The 22688-nt window shown below is 33.0% G+C and overlaps 2 protein-coding genes and 1 long non-coding RNA gene across 3 annotated transcripts in view; 1 reads left to right on the plus strand and 2 right to left on the minus strand.

The window, feature by feature from the left end:
* Window positions 1-22688, plus strand: part of LOC134839461 (uncharacterized) — a 595847-nt gene that overhangs the window by 393772 nt on the left and 179387 nt on the right. The gene's annotated exons all lie outside the window — the stretch shown is intronic.
* Window positions 1-22688, minus strand: part of LOC134839386 (cilia- and flagella-associated protein 221-like) — a 475835-nt gene that overhangs the window by 124571 nt on the left and 328576 nt on the right. The window lies entirely within an intron of this gene.
* LOC134855231 (uncharacterized) lies at window positions 1755-22688 on the minus strand. Its single transcript, XR_010164462.1, has 3 exons — window positions 22656-22688; window positions 22097-22232; window positions 1755-2667 (listed from the first exon to the last, which is right to left on the minus strand). It is a non-coding gene; the product is annotated as an uncharacterized LOC134855231 (long non-coding RNA).

Genomic DNA, 22688 nt, shown 5'->3' on the forward strand with positions numbered 1-22688 from the left:
CTATCTATATCATTTCGATGAACGATATGATGGTTGAATCTCAGTAGTTTGACTGTTTGACCAAATCTTCCAATACTTCGTCGAGCTAGTTCTCCTACATATTCACCTTCTTGGATATCGAAATCGTATATGAAAATGTTTCTTTCCACAATTTCCTTGACAACAGGTAAATCTTCTGCTGAAGCTCCACAAAAATTTTTAAGATCATAACCAGACATAATGGTTTTTTAGTAAAGTTTCAGGTAAGACAGAGTCCGAAAACTTCATTGAGATTTTTTTGAGCAAAGCAGCAAAAACTTTAATGTCATCAATCAACATGAATCGCCACTTTGTGTTTTGATATTTTTGGGTACATTGCTCCACAATATCAATTTTTTTTTACTTCGCCTTGGATTGTTATCAAGTTTGCTTTAGTACACAGCAAATTGGATTTTTCAATTAAATTTTTTTTTCATGGGCGTCAAAAATATCGATGTTCACCGGTATTATTTTTTCAAAGAACAAGCCCCAGAGCAATGTTGATTTTAGTGGCAGAATCGAGCTTGTTGAAGACTTCTCGGAGCTTCTCATTGATAACCTTGGTAACTAACTTGGACATTTGGAAGTTAAGTACCTTATGTCACCCAGTATCCACCAGAAAAAGTTTGCAATCACTAAATTTCTCCTTCAATTTTCACTATCCCCTCTTCTTCTACGATCTTGTTCAAGTAAGCCACCGTATCACTTGGTTTCCGTTGCTTAGCTCCATGTTCCTTTCTGCAATGCTGTTGGAGAGAGTAGCAACCTATCAACCTTTGTTCCTAAGAAGAACAAACCTTTGACTGCTCGGAAGTTGATGCATCATGCGTCTTGGCCATATGACAGTTCATTTTTTGTTGATTTTTTTTTTGTTGAAATATGTACAATCAGGACAAGAAATAACCCCTTTATAACAATTTTTCGGGTGTCGAGCTGGGTTTTGGCGAATGTACATAAATCCACAAACTCCAAACTTAATTTTCTCGTTGCGGTTAAGGGCAGGCATTATCTAAAAAAAATAAAGTGGGACTTTGGAAATGTTCCGAATTTCATATTTCAAAGTACCAATTGAATAAATGAAAATACTTTCTTCTTTTTGCGAAGAAACGAATTGAAAAATTTGAAGTAAAATTCAATTGACTGTTTCAAATTGGCAAACAAGAGTAATAATTTAACCCAATAAAATGAGCGTAATTATACTAACAATGTGTCATCGCCTACGCAATTATCGTTTTATGTTCATGACGTCATTCTTTGAACCGAACAGACGTCACATCCCACGCAAACTTCTTTTTATGGTACCGACGTCATCGCCTACGAAAATTCCTTCGAAAAATCTAGAATTTTTGAGAAAAATTTTCACCAATCAGATCTCAGTGGTTTCTTGACAAAATTTTGGATTAAATTTGATGATTATGGGAAAACTGGCAATTGAAAAGCATTTGAACTTCCTTGTGGAAATGCTACTTTTATTATTTGTTTTTCTTTTGTTATTTATATCGGAAAATTTTTTTATTTTTAGAGCAGACAACCTGTGGTCATTTTTTTGCAAATTCTTTTGTGTATACTTTAACATATTTTGGCGACTTGATTTCCCAAAAAAGGTATTCTGATTGGATACGACAACCTTTATTTCTCTTATCACTTGACAAAATATGTACAGAATCATATAAACATAAAATATAATCAAAATAACACTATAACAACTTTCACTGACATGGTGACAAAAAAGTTGATGACATGAATAATTAAATCAGGTAATGAATCACTTGATAGCAGTTAATTATTTGTTGTCAAAACTTATTAGCAGGCTAGCTATTAGTTCAATTTTTACCCAGTTTCACAATGAGCAGAGCTGCCGACAACTTGTTACTTTAGCTTGCTTCATTGATGGTATACGGTATTCTGATGATTTGCAACACACTATCTGTCATTTCAGGTTCCGTCTGAACAAAAGCGAAGTCGTTGATGCCTCGCTTCAGAAGCGAAGGTAGAGAATCCGAGCAGATTGTTTTAGCTTTCACGTCTTCGACTATGTAGAACCCACCCGGTTTTACCCAATCCTAGGCCACAGATATCAATGATTCCTGGCCTTCTAAAGTGTGAAGCGAGTCGTCAATTAGAATGTCAAGCTGCGTACCAATTTTGTTTTTCATTGCTTTGAGCGTGTTTTTGTTCAAAATATCGACCCAAAAACTTTTGATTCGCTCGTCTTCGAACAACAATTCATTATGGACGTCCGCAGCGTAAACCTGCGAGTTGGAAAAATAATCTCTCCAGCCTCGTTGAGAAGTGCCGAAAACCCAGTCTCTTTTGGTGCCTAAAAAACCGAAGTTTGGGCTGGCCCAACCGATTCCTATTTCAAGGACACTCATTGGCACCTGTCGCAGGTCGCTAAACAACCAATCGTACCAGTCCGCATACTGATGCACGGCACACTTGTCCGATCCAGTAAACAGCGTACAAAGAAAGCCGTCGTTTGGCTTGCCTTTCTTCTTATACCATTCAGCTCTTTTACAGAAGAAGGGGTTTCCGACGCAGAAGTTTGGCTCTTTTATTATAGCCGAGCAATCTACTTGGCTCATGTGTTCAGCCGTGGAAATTTTTGCGTCAGTGAGATCAGGCGCAAAGAAGTTGAAAGTGTGCAATCTAAAGAAACTTAAAGATTATTCAGGAAAATTAAAATTTAAAATTTAAAAAAATCAAAGCAAAATATATCTACAGAGCAAAAAAAATCGGTGAATTTTCCCGGGCTGCCCACCATAGAAGATAATGCGCAACCATGCACATCCATGCATGATTAGTATGGAAAATGACTAGTCATGCGTAGCACATACGTTGGTTTCGAAAAACATCAAAATAGCTTTTTAACGGAGTAGATTAGTATTGAAACGGTTTCTCATCATTATGCAAGCTGTTGGTAAAATATCAAAAGTTTTCACCATACAAATCATACGTCGCAACATATATGGTGCTACGTATGGAAGAGATTTTTCACCATATTTTTTTTTCTCCAGAAAACCGTAAAAATAGTGGTTAATTGACAAAAATGACTGAGAAAAAGTATCTGTAGTGCAAAATACACTTTTATTAGATTTTAACTTTTTTCCACCATGCAAACTAGACGTCGCACCCTATATGGTGCTATTTATGGAAATGATGTTTCCATACAAAAACAACTTTAATTGAGCATGCGATATCACAACCAACACCAAATTTTGTTGTTTAATTTTGGGGTTTGATTGCAGTTTCAAATATTGACAAGTAAGCTGAGAAAATACTTTTGGACAAAAAACGTGTGAAGAAAAGTGAAAAAAAAATTTTTTGATTGTTTTTTTTAGAAAAATTTTTCATTTCGGAACAATTTTTTGGGCACATCATGGAACAGGATTAAAAACAAAATTTTGCTTCAACAGACCGTTTCTGATTATCACAACATAGTTTTAAATTAGGATAATTTTTCAATAGTAAAACAATTAAAAGTTTAAAACAGTTCTAACATCGAAAAAAGTTTTTTTATATATATAAAACCAAATTTAACATCTTCTGCCGGTCTATTGATTTTATTTACTTTATATTTTTTAGCGTTTACACTGAGATTCAATATTTTGTTAAAAACAGTCGCTTTTGAGGTGAATTTTGCTTAAAAAAGAAACTCTGAAGGTTTTTTTATTTTTCTTCAATTTGAAATTTTTTTCTATAACTTTATCAGATACCTTGAAGCGCACAAGATCAAACCTCAGAACAAAATTTGTTCTGACTTTCAAATCAAAGGTCTAAAGTTAGAGTTTTTAGAAAAAACAACAATGAAAATAAATTTTTACACAAGAAACCAATTAAAAACAAGCAAACGAGTCAAAACCTGTAGTACTTTGTCTTTTTGTTGTGAAACACAAATTTTTAGATATTAAATTCAAAAAACTTAGTAGTTAGATCTGAATTATGTCATGTTTCTCCACCTTCCGTTTGGTTAGAGTAGTTACAGAAATAAAGATATAATTTTTTTCGCTGGTTTATGAATCGAAAATGTTTTCGTTACAATAGAACGCCGTCATAAAAATTAAAAGTGCCTTGATACACATTTAGGTAACAAGTAACAGAACAATTCACTCACTTAACAATTAGCTTAAAATTGTATCTTGATTTTGTTTTAAGTACTGCTGGTTAGTGCTTCTCAAACAATTTAGTTTTCTTTTGGTCAACCTAAATTTTTTGAGTATTTTAGCGCCTTTTTGGAATCAAAAACATAAAAAAGTTTTCTGTTGACTTTTTCTTGTATTTTTTTTCAGAATCTATTTTCTAGTTTGCGACGATTTTGTTGTATCGCAAGTGATGTGAAGCTCTGCTTTGCCTCTGTTGAATTGTTTTTGTTGATGGTAATTATTTTATTTTATGTGTTAATAATCTTTCATATTTCTGAAATGCTTGTTTTGCTTTTGACAGTTTTATGAAAGTTATTCAGCCATCACCAGGTATGTTTTCCGGCGTCATCGGGTTAAGTTTTCTATATCGGATAAAAATGTGCTTTGCTTGGGAACCAAAACTTTGCTCTGAACGGCGGAAAAAGATTTTTTACTGCCAACTTCCTTGAGGTCGTTCAGAGCACTTTTTGGATGCCCACGAGAATATTGAATTTATTTGATTAGTCAGTTTCTATGTCGCGCCAAACAGGGTTCTTTGTTAATCATATGTAGCGCCATATATGTTTCCATGGTATCCATACGTCGCGCCATGCATGGTACCATAGTAACCATACGTCGCGCCATGCATGATACCACAGTAACCATACATTGCAAGCTTCCATGGTGACAAATAAATTATCAACAGCCCTAGTAAAAGTATCAATATTGTCTAATTTGAAGTCCCCCATACTTTAAAAAATGTGGAATCATACGTCATGTCATGCATGGAAAATCTGTTATTTTAACATAAAAATACGTCGGCTTTCATGGCTTCCATGGAACCATGCATGGTGCGACGTATGGTTGCACATTTTGGTCAACCCGGGTTAATATTCGGAGCTTTGGGGAGACACACTTAAGTTATAATAACATCTCGGAAGGTAAAAAAAGATTGACTGAAATCATGAGCTCGAACCAATTCTCACCTCCTTGTATCTGCTCATTTCATTCTAAGAACCCTATATTGCAAAAAAAACAAAGTAGTAGCAAGTTTTGACAGATTTTGCAATTCAGCGAAGTTAAACTTTCGAAAAGAATGCACTAGTGTTTTACTGTTTTTTACTGCTCTAGTGGGCGGGCGATAGATAGGAGCAGTTTTCTACAGGGGCAGTAGATACTATGGGGGTTGTTAAGTAGATCAGATCGGGGTTAGAACACGCAGTGTCTCAATGAAAGTGGGATTCGATTCTCTCTGGTTTCCTACGAATGGGTTTTGATTTGTAGCTTTCCTGAGCCTCTTGTACGTTTCTTGTAGCCATGTCTTTTATTGAAACAAATACATGTTTTGGTTATGTGAAATTTTCATTTGGCTTTCAAAATTTTTACGAGAGGGGAGCGAAAAATTCTTCGAGCCATAAAATAACCCAATTTTTTTAAACTCTTTGTCTCATTTGAATAATTGAGTAGAATAAATTTTCAATCTGCTGTAAAAAGCTCGATTCTGAATTGACAAAAGTTCCGACGAAGAATCAAGTTAGCATCCTCCCCCTAAAAAGATTTGAAGGAGACGTTAATTTGAACCAAATTTTTACAGGTCATTGAACACTTAGCAGTAAAAGCGACACAACATTACTGGAACCAGATCAAAACAAATATTTTTATAGAATAATATATTCTTGATAACTATCTCTCGAAAATACTTAGAACTAACCAATCCATGACTAAAACTTACTATAAACTGTGAGGCTGAAACTATCTATAGTTAATGCCAGAACAGAATAAGTTTAACCTAGCAGCCAGTTGCTCTTCCTAAGAACAGTTCTTGATTCTACACCTCGCAATAATACCAGTATACACTAGATCTAATGAGACTAGGAGATATAAGAGTGCGATTAGAATTGGTATTAGACTAAGAAGTTGCACGAATCTATCCGGCCGACAATGAAATGACCAGCGTGACGAACAGACGGTGTACTTTTCTGAAGTTACTCTATGAGGAAGCCACCCCGGACTTGAACCGATCTGGTGCGACCAAAAAGAGTCTCGAACAGACCTCTTTTACTCAGATTTGGAAAAAAAACTGGAAATAAGATCAAAAGCACCACACAAAATTCAAAATTCAATTAGCTAATTTCCACGTATCAATAAGTCTAATCGATTCAAATGAACAATCAGGCTGACACCAGGTCACAATCCAAACGACAAACCAAGCCTCTACATCGTGAAACAAAAAAGGAGACTGCAACGATTAATTCTCTGAAAAAAATTAATGGAGTACATTTTCATTCACTAACATAAATTGCAAAAAACAAAGTAGTAAGATTAGTTCCAAAGCCATATATCTCTCTGTGATAAAAAAATTATAATGATATATGAACCAGTCGACTCAAATCAGTCATCTATTTCAAAATTTTCAAATCTGCAGTAACGTTGAAATTTTTATAGTTTTCAAATTTTATATATCATTCAACAAAAAATACAATTAAATAATTAGTTTGTAGTCTTATTTAAATTATTTTTATTAAAATTATAAAAAGTTCCTTGCTTCTCCAGGACTTTCATTTTCTGTTTTTGTTTCTCTTCATCTAAAACATTCTGCATAAGTAATAAGGAAACTATCCTCATATAAACTTAAAATCTAACTTTCCCATAAAACATCGACCTCTTATTTAAAACCTTGTCAAGGCCTATCCTTAATTCATTAAAACCTACACATTTCTTCTTATCAGATCATCAAGGCTATCCATAGATCTTTGAAACTCTAAATTAATCTCAAACTTTCAAACTATTGTCATTCTAAGTATCCGATCATCGAGGCTTTTCTTGGATCAATTAAACAATTTTGTTTTCCCCTTTTTTTTAGAAATAGTGTCTAAGGAACTTAAACTTCGATTCATTTTCCCACCTTTAAATACGACCCCGGAGTAATTGAAACTTTTTGAAGAATTTACCAATTTAATTAGGATAAACAGTGAAGAACTTCGGTTACTCGTCCTTCACATGAGCCCCTCCTCCTAATTGACCCAAGTTTAAATACATCTTAAGACAAACAAAAACTAAATGGTATCCAACGATCTACTTGTGTTCTAAGTATACCTGAACCTTGCGGTTTGATTTACTATTCTCCAACCCTTGATCTCAAATCAGAACCCCAATGAAATAAGACTAAGTTTTTCTTAAATGTAACTCAGCCACTCGAGAAAGTAAAAAACCATTCTAACGAATCGATATGCTCTCTCTCCAACCCCTGTCTGTTCGTAACAATCTACCCCCGAAGATTAGGATAACCTCACAAAAATCGAAGGTTTAACAATTTAGCGAATTGAAATCTAGCACTTGGGTTTTGCACCCATCTTTCTAACGCTTACGTCAAGAAATTTTTTGAGAGATGAACAAACATTAAATATCCATAAGTTTTTAATCAGAGAAGAAACATGCCATCTTGTAATTATACCGCATAAACAAAAGATAGGATATACCAAAAAGGCAAACGAAAATGAAAGCAATAATCACGAAACAGAAACAAACAAAAAAACTGAAATGCTCCAGAACACGAAACGCAGTTTCGGAATCTGATTAAGCTACAATACAAAAGCTTCAAAACCTTTGATACCCAATACACGACATAAACAAACCAGTAAATAACCAAAGGATAGCCGAATCGGAAGCCACAACAGCATCATCCATAAAATGCAAGTGTAGAACAAAAAACTCCTAATAACGCAAACCAGTAAGACTATTCAAGTGTAATCAACCAATACAAAAAATTGAAAGCAACACGTTAACTGTAACCCCAAACAAAAAATGATTCAGTAGGACGATAGCTTGATGATGACTCTATTGTACCCTTTATTATTGACCCAACAAGTGATCCATCAGGAGGACAAAAACTTTTTGTCACAATTTAATCCTAAGTTTATTCCAAAAAGAAAATAGCCAAAGTTAACAAAATTTTTGAACAAAAAGTGAACAAAAAGAGCTAAAAATCAGAAGACAAGTCTTAGATCAATATCTATCAGGCATAGGTAATATCATTTCAAATTACGGCAGGTTCACTTTTGAATTTCTATCACCAAAATCATCAAACCAACCATTACACCGAATTCAACCAGATGATATAGAGTTAGATTTCTCGAGAAGTTTTATAGATTATATAATATATATTTAGCATCAAAACTCACATTAAGCAAACTCAGTATTCACAAATGATGTTTTCTCTATCATTTATTGTTACATTTCAATATTAGAACCAAACGAGACAACTTATGTATCTCCACCTAGACACGCAATAGTAAGACGCAAAGTTACTCCTTTCACGAAACACTTACTGACATCGAAATAGCACAAATAAAAAAATTGGACCTACGAAAGTTTCTAGCATAGTTCGTTATAGATTATTTTCAACACAAACTAGATCTCATTTCACAGGCAAGAACAAATTTCAGACCACAAACTAACAATGAAATAACTTTAGCAGATGAAACAGATTATAAATGGGACCCTGATTGGTCTCATGTTTTATTTTTCAACATTCCAAATGATATCTCAAGTGCAGCAATTGCAACCATTTCCGTACATAAAGATTATTTGAGATTAACTCCATTATCAGCTGACACAACACCATTAACCATTAAATTACAATACATTATTCAGTAATAGAAAAATCAAAAATAGTTTAAATTCAACATTTTAAACTTAAAAGAAATTCCAAGCTGAACTAAAAATCTAACGCAGCAAGATAGTCAATTCCCATCCAACACACTTTCTAAATGAAGAAATAGTTGAAACATTACCTACAACAACACAACAAAGTATCTAAGCTATACATCCAACAATAAAAACAAAAATCCAATTCTTTCCAAGGAATTAACATCCAAACATTCATTTGTCAAACCATCAGTCGTTCCCGAATGCTCACATGTGGATGATCAAACATACAGACCAATATATAAAAAACTCCCACCTAATAAACCAAAGTACACCAACGGTATTAACTTTGCAAACCAAAATTTTGAAATTTTCTATAATATCAACGTTAGTAAAGTAGCAAGACCACTTCATAAAACACAGAATCAATCTAAAAAACATAATTATCTCGAATAGGTACCAAAAACTCAATATCTCAACCTGTGAATTTTATCGACAGAAAGTATCAGACAGACCGTTTGAAAACTATCCATTTTTTCAGCAAAACAAAAACAACTCAAATATAACATTTTACAAGAAGCCAATCAGATTACTCGGAAAATGAAACTTAGTTTCACCAAAACCAACAGCAGTATTATAGTAATCAACATTAAAAGTCAATAGAAAGATATAAATCAACCAGATGATTTTTTTCAAACAGAAATTTTTGAACCTCACCTAAACCCTCAACAACTATGACAAGCACAACAAAAATTCCCTCAAAAACGAAATTTGGCGAAATTAACTAGTAACACGCAGTCACAATAATATACGAATAATAAAGGTTACCCAACCAAATCCATGAAAAATGAAATTTCACTACCCTAATTTTGACAACAACTTGAAATAACAAAAAATCAATTCAGAAATTTTACACAGAAACGAAATACAGCAGAATCAATTCAAATGACAATGAATCCATACCTTATGAGTTGGATCATCTAACTTATCTAATAAACCACTCGTGGAGTTTACAAAAACCGATCCTCAAAATTCAGTAGAAGAATTTTTAAACGCTGTCAAAGCTAAAGTAATCCTAATTATAGGCCCAGAACCCCTCAAAAGACCACTTCACCAAAATTAGATTCGTACACGCACAGCACTAATATAAATTTCTCTTGACGGAGCAGTGAAAACTGGTTTTCAGTTTTACCTATAGAGATTAAATCCGATCGGAAACGGTTTACTCAAGAATTCTCAAAATTGTTTCATTCTGAAAGAAACAAAAAGCTTCAAAGAGCTCTATGTAATAATTTTGCAGATTCCCGCACGAAAATATAAAACAACTCGCTGTTATAATAGAAACTCTGGTACAATATGCTTATTCCCTAAACACACACGACTACAAAAACACTTAACTGACAGAAATTCTAATGATGACCTTAACACCACAGTTAAGAAAAATACCAAAAAAAGAGAGCATCACATACATGATCAATCCGAGAACCAGATAGAGATTTCTGCAAACTTCTACACAAATTAGATTAAGCTGATATCACAATGAAATTTGAAGAAACAGAAAGTTTGAAATTGCAATAGGTAAAAATATCCAAACAACAACTTCACACATTACCATGATCCCAGACTACGATAATGATTTATCACCTAAATTTTGAACATATATGAAAAGCACCCAAATTCATAGGAGACCTTTATTCAAAAAATGGTGTAACTATTGCCGCAGATACAGACACAGTATTGCTGAATGAAGACAAAAACGACAAGATAAATCAAATAGACCACCAAAATATTGAGAACCAACTAAATCCTTTTACCAATATGTGAAAAAAGACCAATATATTCTAAACAAGAACATTTCAAGGAACAATAGTTCAGAAAAAACAGTTCCAACAAGCTATAAAAATAGCAGATCACAATCTCCACATTCTAGTAACTTTCGTGAAAGATCACCATATAGACGAAATTCACACTATTAATCACAAAACAGATACACTAGATCAAATAGTCAGAATAATCAGTGTAGGAACAGAATCAGTATTCCAGATCGGTCTCTAGTAGAAGAAACGATTCAAATTATAATAAAACTCATTCATACTCAAAATCTCGAAATAGATATTATTCAACGATTGGTCTTGAAACTCTTCATACAGCAGCAATCGCAATTACTCAAACAATCGTAACAGAAACTACTCCAATAAACGATCAAAAACTCTTCTGACAACAGACCATTCAATAATAATTACAGCAATTGATCGCGTGATAACTCTAGAAATAGGAACAATAGTTATCAAAATAGATCAAGAATTTATTGGCAATCACTATATCGCAATAATTCACAACATCAAAATTGACAAAAACAACTATAGAAAAAGTACACATCAGCATCAACGACAAATCAACCAAATACAATCTACCTCAAATTCGGAAAATCAACTAAAACATATACACAGTGAAAGCAAAGATGATGAAAGCGAAACCAAAATCACAATACTTTATGACATGTTAAAATAAAAAAAAGAATACGAAGTTGAAATTGATTTGAAATGTAATCAGAATCACAATCCTAATTCAAACTTCCACAAATCAAAAATCTTCAAGCAGACAACATAAATTACACACCTCATATAATCAAAAATTACACAAATATGAATACTATATATCAACACACAACAACCAAAATACTTTCACCTAGAGAAAAATTTTGGAAAATCACACAGAAGCAGAATCAAATAATATTAAAATTCCTACATCGAAATACATCCATGCACTCCATCGAAAATTCCCATTTTCTAAAACCTCAAATAAACTAGCCACAGCACAAGGCACACGTTTAACAAACTATGTAAAGATTTAATTATCCCTTAAATCAACGCGAACAATGGAAAAAAAACTTTTAATGAAATATTTTGAGCAAATCTTCCATATAACCAATATTAAACACAATACAGTTGGAATACCATTCATAACGAAATTTTTCCCAACAGTTAAAATTCTAAATTGCAAATTAGAGAAAAATACACCAGAACAAAAAATACATTTCCTACTTTTTTTAAAAGGTTAAACATGCATATGATTTTCTATTAACCAGGTTCATTAATATAATAATAGTAAAAGTACATCAACAATTATACATGTCTGACCTTGAATTCAGAGTAACAATATCATCTATGAAAAATGCAAAAAACACAAATATAGACACAATAGCACTTCATGAATACATCAATGCGCCACACAAAATGACACTTCTTTAGGATTTCTAGGGTATTGCGAAACAAGCGCAACACTACATCCTCAACAAGAAAAAGCATTCAGAGTTGATATTTTAAAATTACTAGACATTTGCTAAACAACAAATTCTAAGGAAGAATTATCTATTGATAAGGTCACGAACGATTCGAAACTAAACCCAGGTTGTCTTACAAAAATCTTTGTTTTTACAAATACATTTCAACTTTCAAAATCAACAACTGAACAACAACAACTTTTAACAAGTTATAATTTCCAACATTCTCAAATTAATCAACAAGAAATTGAACAATTAGTAATTTGACTATTAAAACAGGCCCTGGTGTATGCAGCAAAAGAAATTTGATGTCGACAAAACACATTCCTCATTACATCTTCCACTTAAGCCCGACACAGTTTTCTAGAAACAATCCGCAAGCGATGTTCCAATACATCTAGAACACAAATTAAACAGACTTGTAGACATCCTCGAAGAAAGGAAATACTTTCACCAGTTAATAAAGAATAACAACCTAAAGGAAACACTTTTATCAACCCAGAAATTATTTCACAACAGGCGAATCTCCTAAAATTATTTAAGAAGCGCAATATCTAAACTCCTTAATTGACAAATCAAAATGCGACTGGTCCAGAGAATCAATACAGGAGGTACTCGCAAAAATATTTGGACATTTCAATACCACAGCATATATGAATAGTGCATACAATCAATTGCCACTAGTTGAACAATCACGCCGCTTAACACAATTGGTTATTGAAAACCAACAATACGAATTGAATAGAATATTTTATGGTTTATCCATAGGACCAGCAGCTTTTTTGCCTCTATGAGTAAAAAAAAATCGGAACACTCAGTTTAGGTACAAATGTCATCACAAATTTAGGAGAGACGATGTTTTCATACAACCAAAAACAAATCAACTAACGTTCCAAGTTCTAGATATCATAAGTTTTATTAAAAGAAAACATGAAAGCAGTCCCAGACAAATCACATTTTTTCTTTACTCGTTTGAAACTTTTCGGACAAATTATTGAAGGAATCACAAAAACACTCCTTATTGAAAGAACCACAGAAGAAACCACAAAAACAAAAAAATCGTTGCAGTTTTAAAACTTCAACTACCATCAAACCAAAAAAAAACTCATGAATGCCTTGGAATTTTAAGTTTTTTAGTCAAATATGTATATAAATGCAATTATATCTCGACCATTTTATAACAGTCTTAGACAACAAAACAACTTTGAAGAGCCAGAACATTTTGACAAAAAAATATTCTGATGAACAAGTCTAAGACAGCATTCCCAACCCAAAATATTTTTTGTATACTATGTGCAACGCCTCTAATTTGTAAATTTGCACAGCTCTTTTACAATCATATCAACGCACCAACCAAATGATCTTATTATCAGCAAACTCAAGAGTTTTTACACAAGCAGAGTTGAGACTCTCTACACTCATGAGAGGGTGTACAGCTATAATGAATACACTAACAGAATATGAATTTTTGATCCTTGGATCAAAACATCCAACAGTTTTGTTTACAGACCATAAACCCATAATGTTTCTCTTTAGATAAAATTCTAATCTTAACTATAGAGTATATAGATTTCAATTAAGTTTAATAGAGTTTGCAAACCTTCTGAAAATTTCGGCAGCAGGTAAAAACCTTGCTCTAACCGACACACCAGGTCGAATACACCGCCGGAGCTATTTACACGAAAAACAACCGTAGAAATACAACACAAAATAAAAATTTTTCTCGCTAAAGACGAAAGATTACAACAATTACAATGTGTATATGCAGTCACAATTGACTCCGATGCTAAATAAATAAATACGCTAGAACAATTTCCACTCTACTTAACTTGCCAAAATAATCAATATGAATTATTTACTAGAAAAAGGCGCATTCAAACGTATACTTTTTCATCGTGGATAAAAAACAACACACAACTGAAATCCCATCAACAAAAACCACAACGCAATTACTCTTTTCGATTATTAGAAATGGAAGACCTTATCGATACAATAAGTTTGGCAGGAGCATTAGAAACAAGTCAAAAATATAAATTAAATAAAGAATTTGATTTACAAGACCCTTTGGACAACATAACTCTATCAAGTCAATAATTTAAAAATATCTTCTTATCATGTACAGTAAACTTAGCAATGATTTACCCAAAAACAATCAAAATTTTGACAATGTCATCAGACAAATGAAAATTTGGCATAAATACAAAACAAAACCCGCCAAAATCAAAATTACAAATTTATGAAACAAGACATTACTCCGACATTTCCGAAAATTTAACAATACCACAAAAAAAACGAAAACACTGATATATTAGAATATCATCACCCAGATATGAAAGTACCCTGTTTTTCATTAATTTTATTAAAAAGCATTCCATATATCGCACTTCCTTAATACAAAAAAAATACAGGATCAGAAAAAAATCATATTCAAATTTCACGCAAAACTTTTATTTTCTAAATGCACCAAGTACTCTGTAACGACTGTATAATATGTCAATTAAATAAACCTTTCCCACATGAGAAACATTTGCAGAAAAACGGAATTATAAAAGACAAAGTTTGTATTTCAACCATAGAATCTCATTCGACACAAAAGGACATATATTTCCCTCCTCAGAAGGAAACTCATATATAATGGTAATTGTAGCCGCATTTAAACATATTGTAGCCTGTGCCTCATTGTAATGATAATTATGCATGTACCAAAATCTGTGAACACTGAAAAGCAAAAATGAGACTACCCGAACTTCTTGTCATAGTTAATGGAACAGAATTCACGAATAACAAAATCATTAAATTATATCATCTTTATAACATTTACCACAAATCCATTAAACACTAAATCATGAACGAAAACAAAAAAAAATACACCGAATGGTCAACAGTCATAAAATTATTCCCACTAGCATATAATTCTCATATCACAACATTCAAACTATCACCGTATGAAAATGTTTTCAACCAAAAACCACGAAAACCCATAACGTTCTCAGCAAACTCCTCCAAAAATGCACATGGACATTGCCAACCGACAAAAGATTCAGTTTTTTCTAAATTACCACTTCACAACCATAATGAAGCTCATTTTCATCATCCACAAATTTTGAAATAAGTTTGTGGCACCCACACAGAATGGGTTTTAAACAAAGATAAAAAACACAACGAAAGTTCTCGGAAAATTGCGGAGAATTTTTTACAAAGACAAAATATTCAATCTCATATAAATTCACGCTTTACAGCTTTACACCAGCATCAGATTTTAAAATAGCAAGATTTGTAGTAATTCCAAAAAATTCAATACAAGGAGAAATCTCAAAAAAGTTACAACCTATCCGTAAAGGACCATACCAAATTATAGAAAAACCCACAGACGTTACATATAAATTAACTGATTCTAACAAAAGGAAGTAAAACAACACAGAGACAACTTTTTACCATATTACCCGAAAAAATACGCTTTTCGTGAACTAACACTTATATTTTCCTTTACAGGATTACACATTGTTGAAACAACAAAAGACAAAACAAAAAAAATTACCTAGAAATTCAATTAATTTACAACTTTATCCCTATATAATCCACAAAACATACCAAAAAAAACTCTTTTTACTACCAGAAATTAAAGAAAAACCACAACAACGTCTGTAATTTTGTCTCAGAAATCAACCAAGAAAAGACTACAAAAATTTTATCACCCAATCTGAACTATTAAAGAAAGTAGAATTCCAACAACACTCTGATTCAATAAAACTACCAATACCGTTACCCCTAAAAACATTCTACATATAAATATCTGAACCATTTTCATTGTATTTTGAACAAATTGCTCCAGTTTTCTGTATTACTACTTATCAGAAATTACTTGTTCAAGACCAACCAATCAATTCACTTGATTTCATCATACATTTTATCAAACACCATCTTCATCATAAGCCGATATAAGTCCAACTTGAACTAGACCTAAGACTGCAACTCTAAAACTTCCAGGTCAAAAATAAGCTATACCCCTATATTTGACAATATAAATAATTACCATATAAAAGTTACAACCCGTTTTTATCAACCAATAGAAAAATCAAAAAAATTGTTTCAACTTCTAATTAGAAAATTACCATTAGCAAAAACTTAAAACAGCCCAAAGAAGAAGTCAGCCCAATCATCTAGCCTAAAGCTAACCTACCTCCCAAAAAGCCCTGATTATCCAATAAATAAAAACAAGCATCTGAAACTTGATACCTAAGCCCCCCGACTTCCCTTCACCAGAAACTCTTATGAGCCAAGATACTTGTCAAAAATCTTTAAATAGTTTGACTTCACTTGATAAAACTTCGAAAAAATGAAATAAAGACATCGACAAAGCAAATCTTACTTTGAAAGCTCACTCGACGTTCAGTTCTACAAAATCTTAAGACCATTATTTCACAACTTCTTTCAAATTTTTCTGTAATTTTAACACTTTGTTTTTTTTTTCTTAACCGATATTCTACAATTTACAATTATCAACTTTAAAATTTATTTTCCCTCATTCACACCTGCTTTTTGTTCTCCAAAACTATCGACCACCTAATCAGGTAAGTTATTAATTAATTTTTTGTAGATGATACGAAACTTGCTAAAAAAAAGACATAGTAATTCTTTTTTAAAATTTTCTAACATTAATAGCTTCCCTCATCTTGACGCTTTATATGTGTATAAAAGAGCAATAATCGCTTTTATACCAGCAATTGTTTTAATAATCCTTTTTGCGGAAGAATATTACTAAGAAAAAAAAATTAAATAAAACATCGAAAGAACCATAGGTTAATATCAAAATTGCGAACACAATCCCGATAAAAATTTTGCCACCTACCATCTCATCCCAGGACCCCAGTCAACACCTACATCTAGTCAAACTAACCAACCTCAATTATCTACTCGTATATCTTACATAGAAAATCCTTACACCTCTGAAGAAAGACACGCTTCACCGTCAGAACCAATAACACCCGCCCATCCTTACGCACCCCTAAGTGAACCATATTATGAGCTATTATATATTATCTTCCACTCAAAACAACAAAATCCCAACAGGACACCAAAGCCAAAACCAAAAAACATCAACTACAATAGACAGACAAAAAATTCATCCAAGACGCAATAGAAACCTAACAACACCAAGAGTTCAATTCAACATACCCTCATCCTCAACATCAATCCCCTAGATCTTTTCCAAAGCTCAATACAAAGTACCCTTCCGCCACTTATTTTAACATCACCACAACTTACACCAAATATTCTATCCGATTATTTAGGTTCAACACTTATTTCCAAAAAAATTCGCGAAAATCATTTTAACCACCCCACGTCAACCCATAGACTCCCACTTTGGATGACCCAGTTATTTTCTCGATGCTAACGGAACCTTGTAAATAAACCAATTGAAATGTCCACAGAGACATCCTTGTCAATATCAGAAACACTATCTCTTCCATCAACACCTTCGGTAACACGTATAACGCCATATAATAGTTTTCCAACAAATTTTCCATATCAATTAAGCGATCGATATCAAGAATTACAAAAGACAGGTAAACCCCTCTGCTTAGGTTGGAATTTTTTTGTACAATCACCACCATTAATTGGACAACACCTCAATAGTAATTGCATCCATAATTGGGTCTTGAATAGACTACAAAATAGACACGATATACACAAAGACATTCAAGAGCATAATATTTAAATACTATGACCTCAACTTTTAGTTCTTAAACTTCAAATAACTGTAAAATTAAAAAAATTTGTACATCACCCTTTGCTACAGTCACAACCAGATATAACAGTTCAATCATTCCTCATTCCGTTTAAAAGCACAGAATTATTTAATTTATAAATAGGATAGATACATAAAGAAAACAATGGGTTTTATAACCTTCTACAATCCCCCTTTCAAGACTATCACATTTAAGTATATTTGTACCTTTTTATCAAGTATGTTTTTTTCTTTCTTACTTGAACCAACAAATCATCAAAACTCCTCCTTCCGATCAGAAACATAAGATCTCCTCGTAACTCATTATGATTGTGAAGATCACCAACAAAAAATTTTTAAAAAACACAACTAACCAGGTCACACAAAGTGCATCTGAGCCACAAGAAATCGAATTTGACAACTGTAACCGCAATGCTTTACTCAACACCCGCGCTACAACTCTAACGGTTTATAAAGTCACAGGAAAATTTTTTGAAAAGGAAGTACCTTGTTCCCAAGTTTCAAAAAGAAACAAATACAGAATCGATCAATAATCATTCTATCAAAGTACAATAAAACGATTATTACACATGGCCCCAAAAAATGCAAAAATGAAATGAAACGTCTAAAAATAGTCACTACTAAAGAAAACAATAGAAAATAGTCAAGTTTCACGTTTTTCGCAGACCAAGCTCAACTTGAACAACACCGAGGCCATATTCAACTGATGAGAAAAGTTTCCTTATCATTGTGTAAACGGACGTTTAACTTACAATAACTGACATCCACGATAAAGACTGGAGACATCAGATTGGAATAAAAAACCCGTCAAATTGTACAGCAGACACTGAAGATTCAAGATATCGAGAAATAACGTTTTTCGATTGGAAAATTGAACTAGAAAAAGTGCAATTAACAACTCATTTAAGAGATGACACTATTTTATATAAGGGAGTTTGCTTAATTTCTAAAAATGAACAAGGATTTTTACTTCCCACAACACTCAAATAGGCATCAAAAGTTTGATTTTCTTAAGTCACATGTTTCACATTCCAACTTGCTAAAACTCACGTCAGAATAATAAAAATTCGCAAAAAAAGTTCATAGAACTCATATCTTTCGATACCAAGTTCTGATCGAAAAAGATCAAACCCAAATCAATATAAAAATGTACCGGGAATCGAAAATAAATAAGCACGTTTTCAAAATTACCCTGAAACAGAATTAGCATCCAAATAACCAAAGCAAATTTTTTGCACCCAATACTCAGAAACACTTGTCGAATACAAAACAAAAGATTTTGATATGCAAACAGTAAATAAAAAAAGACATTGCCGCCACAAACCGAAATTAAGAACATGAAACATCTTACATCCCGGTAACATTTTACAAAAAAACGGCAACACTGGAGGAAAAGTTCTCCACGAAAACCATGGTGTACTCGCCTATAAGAACTATCACTCATGATTAACACATATTTTGATGCAATTCATTATGACATTTGTCTAGATTTGAAGCTTAAAAACAGACTTAGCAGAATTTTTCAAGAAATTTTGCTCTCAGAACTCGAAACACTACATCATTTGTGTGAATTAGAATGAACTGAAATATTGCAATCTCTCGCACTAGCAGTACTTATGCAGGATACCTTCTATCAAGGAACCTTTCTAATTTCATTGATTATGAAGAAAACTTTCTCTGGTTTTACACTTGCCTTCAAGTCTCACCATTCTATGTATTTAAAGACAAGAGATGCTACTAAAGAATACCTATATTTAAAAAAAAATAAAACACACTTCGTAGTCACATTATCACATCGAACATGTTTTTGGGATACAGCTGTTCCATGTGGATCAGCAAAATAGCCAAAATATAGTACAATTCAACCCACACGAAGACAAATATAATAATCTTCTCACACCATATCCTACTTTAAAGCAGTTTTTAAAAAATCTGTCACCCAAAATCATCCGCGAAAGAGCTCCATAGACAATCCATAGACATGTACTCGAAATCAAATATAAAACATCACATTCTAACACAACTAACAGAAAATTTTTCCATCAAAACCGAATACATCTTTTACCTTAACAGTACTAACAAAAACTTTGATCTATCAAAGTTTATGCATAAAAGAACACAAAAGCTTACGAAACGTATTTTAGTAAGCTTCAGCAATTTGCTGTGACATTCAGCGTCCTATCACCAAATGAACGAGATACTTATCGTTCTCACGAAGTTATGTTGAGAACTAAACTCAAACAGACTCCCATTTACAAAAAATGTTTATCCGAAGACAATTCCTTCACAGTTCACCATCCTGCAATCCTCACCACCCTTTCAAGTTAACTAACTCTAATTACACATCACCAGATTTCCTTAACTTCACTTATTGTATCAAATCAACGAACCTCTACGGCATCCTCCGTAATTATGATCCCGTTAGACAAATGTATATCTTGTTCCTCCTCTCATGAAGACTCCTGCCCCATTTTATCCCGCAAGTTCAATTTAAAGTTTATCCCGCAAGATGTAAAATTTAATTCAATTCATTAGCCAAGATTTTTACGCAACCTCTGATGAAGTTAACATCATCCGCGCAATAGAATTTTTTTGATAACTTCTACGCAGTGAAAATGTAATTAAAAACAACTTCCACACTCGAATTTTTTTTCCAAATCCAATCCTATTGAATTTTTCAAGCAAAATCGTTTTAATAATTAGCAATAAATTGCTCACAATGCTGTAAATTCCCCATACGATTAGTAAACTAATAATGAGTGATAAATTAATTGCACTAAAATTTTATGTGCTCAAATTGTGAAAATAGCTTTTCTTATTCCACTCTCCCTTATTCACGCATTATTTCCCAACAAATTGAGTAACTTGCCACTGTAGAATTGTTTTAGAAATGATTTTCCAATTTGACAAACTAACTGATAACGCCGCTAACTTACTTTCACGTGTTTTAAAACTTTAACTTAACCCGGTTGGAAGGAATTATAACTACGCTTAAACTAACTAACCCAGCTTTCCGCATGTATGAAAGAGTCTCACAATTACTCAAACCAGATTAAACCCAGATTAAAACTGGATAAATTAATCTTTCGAAATTCGTTTTTAAGTTTTATTAAAACCACATGAAACACAAGAACACTAGAAGAACCACACAAATCAAAACAATCCATTTTTGAAAAAAGGACACAACCAAAGAACAAAAGAGAAAAATACCTGACAAAATGAACAAAAATTTAAACACTAAAAGAGATTCTGCTTAAAGAGATGAAAAAGTACACGCTACTCTGGCCTCACCCTATACCTTGGATAAGATGAGCTCTAGCGTGAGCAACTCTTCAAAAAAAATCAATAAAAACGGTTTTGCGAAAACATTGAACAAAGATCATACTAAAATTGAAATCACTAACAAGGTGCAGAAAAAAATTAATTATGTGAAAAGATTTCTCAGGGCAAAATGATCGAGCAGCAATGGGATATGAAACTCGGGGACATTCGAACTCTGGAATGGCAAATCTATTGATGGGTTACCGTAGTCACAACTCTCACATGAATTAAAGTATGGAGCCAATATCGCACCAAAGGTACCCATTGAACAAGAACGATGATCAAACAATATTGAAATCAATCATACGAATCCTGGTCACTTGGCGCTTCACACGGAGAACTCAAATCCTATCTCACTATTCGATGAATAATTGAAAATGCACGTGGTCTCGCTCTTTTTAACGAAATCGAAAGTTCATCAATTAATTCTGCAACATAGATCCAACCCCTCAACTCAATCACGATACGCGAAACTTTCTCTTACAATACGAGCAACTGTACTCCTTCTCTCTCTATCAAGACAACTACTCCACAACAGGAGCAACTGTTTCTCTTCTCTCTTCACTTTTTCACCGATTCAAACGAATCTACTCCGAGAAGAAATAAAAAAAAATTCTCCATCCATCCTTGACAAGAACAAACTTAAAACTGTTAAAAAAAAAACCCGGATGGGTGGAACCAAATCAAAATGAGTATTGACTTGATCTATTTAGACTAGGAGATATAAGAGTAAGATTAGGATGGATAGTAGACTAAGAAGTTGCACGAACCTATCCGGCTGAAAATAAAATAGCGTGACGAACAGACGGTGTAACTTATCCGAAATTACTCTATGAGAAAGCCACCCCGGACTTAATCTCATTATCGTTAAGCAAACAACCACTGCTGCTGGAGAAAAAACTCAGTGCAATATTGGGTCTGGCTACAATATAAAATTGTATGGCGAGAATTGCTTACCGTCTAGATGTGATATGAAGGACCTCCGTTGAGTATTTCTGATTTTGCATCTTATTGTCGATGTCATTGTTTAATGAAGTATAAAAGGCAAAGATAACCAGGAAAAGGCCAAACAAGACCACCACCGTGTATTTAACTGAAACATGCTAAACAATTTCTTACAAACACTCCGTGAGACACATTTCTTACGTTTAACGATTACAATTTTCGATTAACTTCTGTAAAAAGAGGCGCTCTTTCTTACCTTCTTAAAAAATTTTAACATTTTTTTCCAATCGGTCGAAAAACTACACACACTTAATAATAGCCGCTAACGTATTTGTTTAACTAAAATGGTTTTTCCCTCCATTTGATGTCGCCTATCCACTAAGTTATAAATTATGGAGAGACAAATACATTTAAAAGCATCAGGTTTTCTGGACAAAGTCTTGAGCAATGTGGTCGGACAAATTCTGGACAAAATATCACAGGATAGGAGGATCCCTAAAATTTCCAGGAAGAAGAAGATTGACTTTTTTGGGATGATCTAGCGGATATCATTAAACAAAACCGTACGTACCATTATTTGGTGACATGGCAACAACTTGATCGA

Source organism: Symsagittifera roscoffensis, chromosome 1 (assembly GCF_963678635.1).
Source record: "Symsagittifera roscoffensis chromosome 1, txSymRosc1.1, whole genome shotgun sequence".
NCBI lineage: Eukaryota > Metazoa > Xenacoelomorpha > Acoela > Convolutidae > Symsagittifera > Symsagittifera roscoffensis.